The following is a 6,690-nucleotide window of genomic DNA, read 5'->3' on the forward strand; positions in this document are numbered from 1 at the left end:
GTACAGCACCCGGAGAAACCCGATGAAACGGGGTCCGAAGCCGAATTCCTGCAGAGTGCCCAGGAGATACCCGTGGTCCACCCTGTCGAATGCCTTCTTCTGATCCAGGGACAGGAGGGAGAACGACAGACCATCCCTACACCCGAGCTCCAAGACATCCCGGACCAGGTAGAGGTTGTCAAAGATGGTGCGGCCATGGACGGTGTAGGTCTGGTCGGGGTGGATCACATCCTGCCGCACGAACCCCAAGCGATGGGAGATGGCTTTAGTGATAATCTTGTAGTCTGTGCTGAGGAGCGAGATGGCACGCCAGTTCTGAAGGTAGCGGGGGTCCCCCTTTTTGGGCAGCAGGGTGACGATGGCCCACCTGCACGACAGGGGGAGGACCCCGCTTTGCAAGGACTCAGCCCAGACGCTGAGCAGGTCTGGACTGAGGACATCCCAAAACACGTGGTAGAACTCCACGGTCAGCCCGTCCATGCCCGGGGACTTGTTGGTGGGCATGAGACAGAGGGCTTCCAAGAGCTCAGCCAGAGTGAGAGAAAGCTCTAGCCGGTCCCAGTCGCCTGTGCTGACCGAAGGAAGTTGGTCCCAAAGCACTCTGCAGGCGTCGGCGTCGGTCGGATCCGGGGAGAAAAGGGTGGCGTAGAAGGCACGAGCCCTCTCACGCATCTCCGCCGGATCCGTAAGAGGGGTGCCATCCTCCGCAAGGAGGCAGAGGATATGTTTCTTGACACCCCTCTTTTTCTCCAGGGCATAGAAGAAGCGGGAGCCGCGGTCCATCTCCCGAAGGAGCTGGATCAGCGACCTCACAAAGGCCCCCTGTGCCCGAAGGGCGTCGAGGGCCCTGAGCTCATCCCGCTTCTCCCGGTGTGGGCCGCAGAGGGATGGATCTCCGGGGCTGGCGGCCAGGTGCCTCTCCAGCTCAAGAACCTCCCGCTCCAGCTGTCCTATCAACGCATCCCGCCGCCGGCTGGCCTCCCGGGTATAGTCACAGCAGAAGAGCCGCACATGCACCTTTCCCAGATCCCACCACCGCCACGCCGAGGGAAAGGCACATTGTTGCCCGCACCAGGCCAGCCAGAACTCTCGGAAGGACGCCACAAAGCCCACATCCTCCAGCAGCTTGTTATTAAAATGCCAGTAGGCTGACCCCCGCTTCCCCGGCGAGAGGGAAGCCTTCACGGCCATTAAGTGGTGGTCCGAGAAGGGGGCTGGCCACACGCTGGAGGAGTGGGCCCGCAAGAGATGGTGACGAGAGATGTAGATGCGGTCCAACCGGGAGTGCACGGATTTGTGGCCCACCACCCGGACGTAGGTAAAGACGGTGTCCTCATCTGGGTGGTGGCTGCGCCAGACGTCCACCAGGGAGCGATGATTGATAAGCTCCCTGCAGACATCCGCAGCAGCCGGGCACTGCTCTGTCCTCATGCGGTCCCACTCCTCGAGGGTGCAGTTGAAATCCCCACCGAGGACCAGGCACTCGTGAGGATCGATGGAGTCAAGGAAGGCCACCGCCTACCAGAAGAAGAATGTTCTCTCCGGGACGGATGTTGGGGCGTAGACGTTGACGAGGTGGAGGGGCAGCCCCTCCACCCGTACCCAGAGATACAGCAGGCGGCCTGGCATGACCTCGACACTCCTCAGCACCTCAGGCTGCAGGTCTGGGGAGAACAGGGTCGCCACCCCGGCCCGATGGGCCGAGAGGTGACTAAGGTGGACCCCGTCTCCCAACTCCAGCCGCCAGCTGGCTTCGGCAGCTGGAGTACTGTGGGTCTCCTGGAGGAAGGTGACCGAGTACCCCACCTCTCGGAGAAAGGAGAGCACCTGGCACCTGTGGAGACCCGACCTGCAGCCCCTGGTGCTCAAGGTGGCAAAGATGATCGGCAGCATTTAGAGGGCTGGGGAGGATCCTCACCGGAGGGAACGCCAGTGGTCCCCGTGGGGCTGCGCAGCAAATGGTGGCAGACACCATAGGTGATTAGGGCATCACGGAAGCCGCACGCCCATTGGTAGGCCGTGGCGTCCCTCCTCCTGGTCCCCTTGCGCTCCTTCAGAAGGACCCTCACGGACTCAAGGATGAGATGGAAGTCACCCCAGCGCTGCAGGGCGAGAGCTATGTTGTTCTTGGAGCCGCGAACATCCTCCAAGAACTCGCGCATCTCATCCGCTAGTGCCTGGGGTGCCGAGGCCTCGGGGTCCTGAGTGCCCCTTGGCCTCGGGGTCCTGAGTGCCCCTCGGCCTTGTATCCTTTTGGGCTCCGTGGCCGGCAGGGAAGGTCATGCAGTGGCTGGGGTTTGGTTTTGGGAGGACTAGGGGTGGCGGAGGGAGAGCAGCCCCAGAGGTGCTGGGAGAGGGCGAGACAAAGGGGGCCTCCTGAGGGATTGTGGCCTTGGGGGCAGTTATGAGCAGACGAGGTTCGAGGGGAGGTGCAGGAAGAATGGGGATGGGGACAAAGGTGATGAATGTATTGGGGGGAGGGGGAGTGTCATGGAGAGAAGGGGAGGGCGGAGGGAGAGGGGGTGGGGGAGAGGAGGAGGAGGAGGGTCTGGAGGGTGTTGGGACGCAGTTTCTGGGACAGGACTTTGACTGGAAGTGGGGGTATGAGTAAGAGGGGTGTGGGGAAGGGGAGCTTTTCCAGGTGGCAAGAGGCGGCGGGGTAAGGGCGAGGTGCCATTGCATCTAACAGCAGGCACCAGTGAGGTGGAGGGGTCGGCGTTGGGGTTTTCGATACCGGTGGGGCGGGGGCAGGGTACGAGGGGAACACAAATCCCTCCAGGATATCCGGGGGCAGGACAGCTACAGCCGGGAGGTGATCCTCAGCTGGGGTGGGGGGGGGGGGGGTCGCACCCTGTGACGTCCCAGAACAAGGGAGGATAATGGTTGGGGGATCGCTGGCAGGTGAGGGGGGCGGCTGGGTGTGGGTGGCTGGCCCACAGGCCTCTAGCAGCAGACCCTCTACGCCCAGAGCAGCCGGGGTAAGGTCTAGGGCCTCGACCTCCTGTGAGAGGAGGGCGAGGCCGAGGCTCATCTCCTCCAGGCACCCTGCGACAGTGGTCCGGGCAGCGGCCGGAGGGGTGTCAGAGGAGGGCATGGGCTCAGGACAAGCCCCCTCTGCCCCTTTGGGCTTGGGCTCCGGGACAGGAGGGGCGATATTCTCCATTGCCGCCGCGGCGGCCTCAGTCACCCCCGGCAGATGGTCAGTAGCCAGGGGTTCGGCAGATGGATCAGGGATGGCGGCTCTCTTTAATGCCTTGCATGGCACATCCACCCCGTCCTCCAACAGGGTGGAGTGCCAGGCGTGTGCGCTTCTTTTCTTGCGCTTCCCCCTTACCAATACCCAGTCCTCCAGAGAGGTGTGCTCAGTGGTGGAGGAGCAAGGACCAGGGGACAGAGGCAACGAGGAGGGAGGGAAGGAGAAGGAGGACGGGACAGCGAGGGAAAGGGACGGCCCGCCCTGGGGTGGGCTCTGTCCGGGTCCTGCCGCCGGCCCTGCCTCCCTCTCCTCCACAGACCTGGCTTGAATGCCTGCTCGGGCGCCAGCACCTGCTTCTTCTTGCCCCTCACCATGTGCCTGGGCCTCCTCCGACACCTGAGCGGCGATGGTTCCGTCCGGGGCGGGAAGAGGAGGGGTGGTCCCAGGGCCTGTCGCGGTTGGGGTGTCGCCGGTCGTGTGGCTGGCACCCCCGGGGTCAGAGGAGGTCCCGGGCTCTTCTCTTTCATGCCGGGCCAGGGGGCAATCCCTCGGACATGCCCTGCCGCCCGACACACGAAGCACCAGGCCTCCCCCAGGGCGTAAAAGACCCGGTACTGGGCCCCTTGATGAGGCACCAGTATAGTCCCCTCCTGGGCCACCCTGCCCTGTGCTGCCGCCAGCGGCAGTTGGATTCGCGCCTGCCAGCGGAAGGAGAGCACGTGCCGTAGTGCAGGGTCTTTGCAGCCAAGAGGGAGGGGACTCAGGACCGACAAGGGTCGGCCCAGGGAGGTGAGGAAAGGCAGAAGGGCGGAATTGGGAAGGAAGGGAGCTACAGAGGAGAAAACCACCCGCACGCCCAGGTCCTCAAGCGGCTCCAGGGGCACATAGATGCCCCCGACCTCCAAGCCCCTCTCCACCGCCTCCTGCGCGGTGGCCTCCGACGCCAGGAAGAAGACGATCTTCCCGAACATTCAAGAGGCCGCCACCATGGCTGCGGGCCCCACCACCCGCACCAAAGCCCGCACGTAGGTCTCCAACCTAGGTCACCCACGCCAACGCCCGCACGTAGGTCTCCAACCTAGGTCACCCGCGCCAACGCCCACATGTAGGTCTCCGTGCCTCCTGGTGAGGGCGGGGGAGGGGCCGCGACCGTCGGGGATGGTATTCCGAGCGGAGGCGGAAGGAGCAGGGTGCAAGGCGGCTGCCACCACCTGGGCATATGACCTAGGGGCCGGGGGATCCAAGCCCTCAGGATCAGTGGTGGGAGCAGGGGGGAGGGAAAGAGGGGCTGCAGCAGGTGCATCGGCAGCTGGGGTGGAGTGTCCAGCTACAGGAAGTTTGGCCTTCCGGGCAGGGCTCTTGCCCTTTTTGGTCCCGTGGCCATTCCTGCCCTTTTGGGGGGGTGGATTAGGGGTGGGGTCACCGGAGGAGGATGCCGCGGCGGGGGCACCAGGAGCCCCGGAGCCCACACCCGCGCCCTCAACCGTCACAGAGTTCCCAGCAGCCCTGGACGAGTCGGCTGCTGCTCCAGAGGTGGAAGGAGTGACAGTGGAGGGGGGCATCTATGGACAACCCCCCAGTGGGTGGGGAGGCCATTTTATAAGGTGTGAGTATTCGTGAAAAAATGGGAGTGGGGCCTTTAACTAGCGGGGGAGGGGAGAGGGGAAAAGAAAGAGAAATGAAAGTGGAAATGGCTGCCCCTCCCCCACCAGCCAGGCTGAGGACCTGGACAGGCAGGGGTGGGGCAGGAGGGTAAAAAAAACAAAAAACAAAGGAAAGGGAACACAAAAAGGCCACAACTCCCCACACAAGATGATAAGATGGTTCCTGCTTCTGCACTGGGATGTGGGGGGAATTCAAGGTGTGTGTGTGGGGAGGGGAGTGCAAGGAAGGGGAAGGGGCTCAGGCACCTAACGAAGGAAGGAGGGGGGGATTTGCGGGCACAAAGGGGAGGGGGAAGAAAGGGGGTGGCAGAGCCAACCAGAAAGGGGGGAGGGCAGGGGTATAAAGGGAGGGATGTGCCCACGGGTGCCTGAGGGGTGGGCCCACAGCAGCTGCTGCAGAGCCTCACAGAAACAAAGGAAGGAGGAAGGGGCAGATGGTTAGGGTGGGGCCCAGATGAGAGGGCCCCAGTGGCAGCTGGGTGTGGGGGGGCGGCAAAGGAGGCAGTGGCTGCAGGGGTGGGGCAGGGACCGCACCCTAACACCCCACCCCCAACTACGCAGCCACCCCCCCATGGAGCCCTGGTGGAGAGGGACCCCACCTAAACTCACCCCCCCCAGCCACTCCACGGCAAGCTGTGGAGGGAAATCCGGGCCACCGCCCAAGAAAGCCCCTTCCCCCCTCCGAAGCAGCGAGGATGCAGCAGCCAGCAGATGGAAAGAGTGGGCCCAAATGGAGGCCCAGAAAATTCCCCCCCAGAAGATGGTAAAAGGGGGGGGAAGGGTACCCCCTTCCCTGCCAAGAGGCAGGGCAGCAAGAGTCCCCCCCCACACCACCCACCCAGCAGCTCCAGAGAGAAACTAGCCAGGAAGGGTGGAGTAGGGGGGGGAAAGGAGCAACCTGCCCAAGCAGGGAAAGGGAAGCTGGCCCAAGAAAGGGGCCAAAAGACAATCCCAGAGGGGGCTGAAGCAGCCAAAGGCTGCCTGTCCCCCAGTACTCACCTCCCAACTGCAGGGCTCCCCAGGTGGGATCCCCACAGCCTGGAGGACAGAGCGTTTCTGTTCCCTGTCTAGGCCCAGACCTTCATTGGTCAGATAGGCCCTGTGCTCCCTATAAAAGGCTCCCCATCTGGTAGCAGCGGGAAAGGTTTTGGGAGGTGCACCAGAGGAGCAGGAGCAGGAGCAGGAGCAGGAGCAGGAGCAGGAGCAGGAGCAGGAGCAGGAGCAGGAGCAGGAGCAGGAGCAGGAGCAGGAGCAGGAGCAGGAGCAGGAGCAGGAAGGTACCATAGGGAAGTGGTGGGTGAAGTGGCCCAGGGTGAGGCTACTACTTTGGGGCAGGGGTAAAGGTCCTGCTAGTTGCCTCTTGTTCTCATAGGGACCCTGAGCCGGAGTCCAGGGTAGAGGGTGGGTCTGGACTCCCCCGCCCCTTCCCCTGAGGGATCACTTTACTGGAGCAGGCGTGGGCCTGCAAGGGGACTGGTATTATTCTCCCTGGACTGGTCCTGCCTATGATGAGGATGGCTCGCTAAGCGGAGATCCCTGAGTTTGGAAGGGCCTGGGCAAAAGGGGGGCCTTTGTGAGTCTCTGAGGCAGCACAGATCCACCAGGAGGCGCAGGGACCCACAGAGGCTGACAAGGGACTTTGTCACAGTGAATAGGCGTGAATTGCATTAGAGGTGTGAATGGGGAATGTGTGATTGTGAATGATTGATCCTCAACACCACCAGCCTGTCCTGATGATCAAACACCAGTGGCTGAAGAGTGCAGACAACTCCAGGAAGGTGAGAAAAAGATCCGCCCCAAAGACAAAAGAACAAAGTCCCATTAAGGACA

This window comes from Carettochelys insculpta, chromosome 2 (genome assembly GCF_033958435.1).
Source record: "Carettochelys insculpta isolate YL-2023 chromosome 2, ASM3395843v1, whole genome shotgun sequence".
NCBI lineage: Eukaryota > Metazoa > Chordata > Testudines > Carettochelyidae > Carettochelys > Carettochelys insculpta.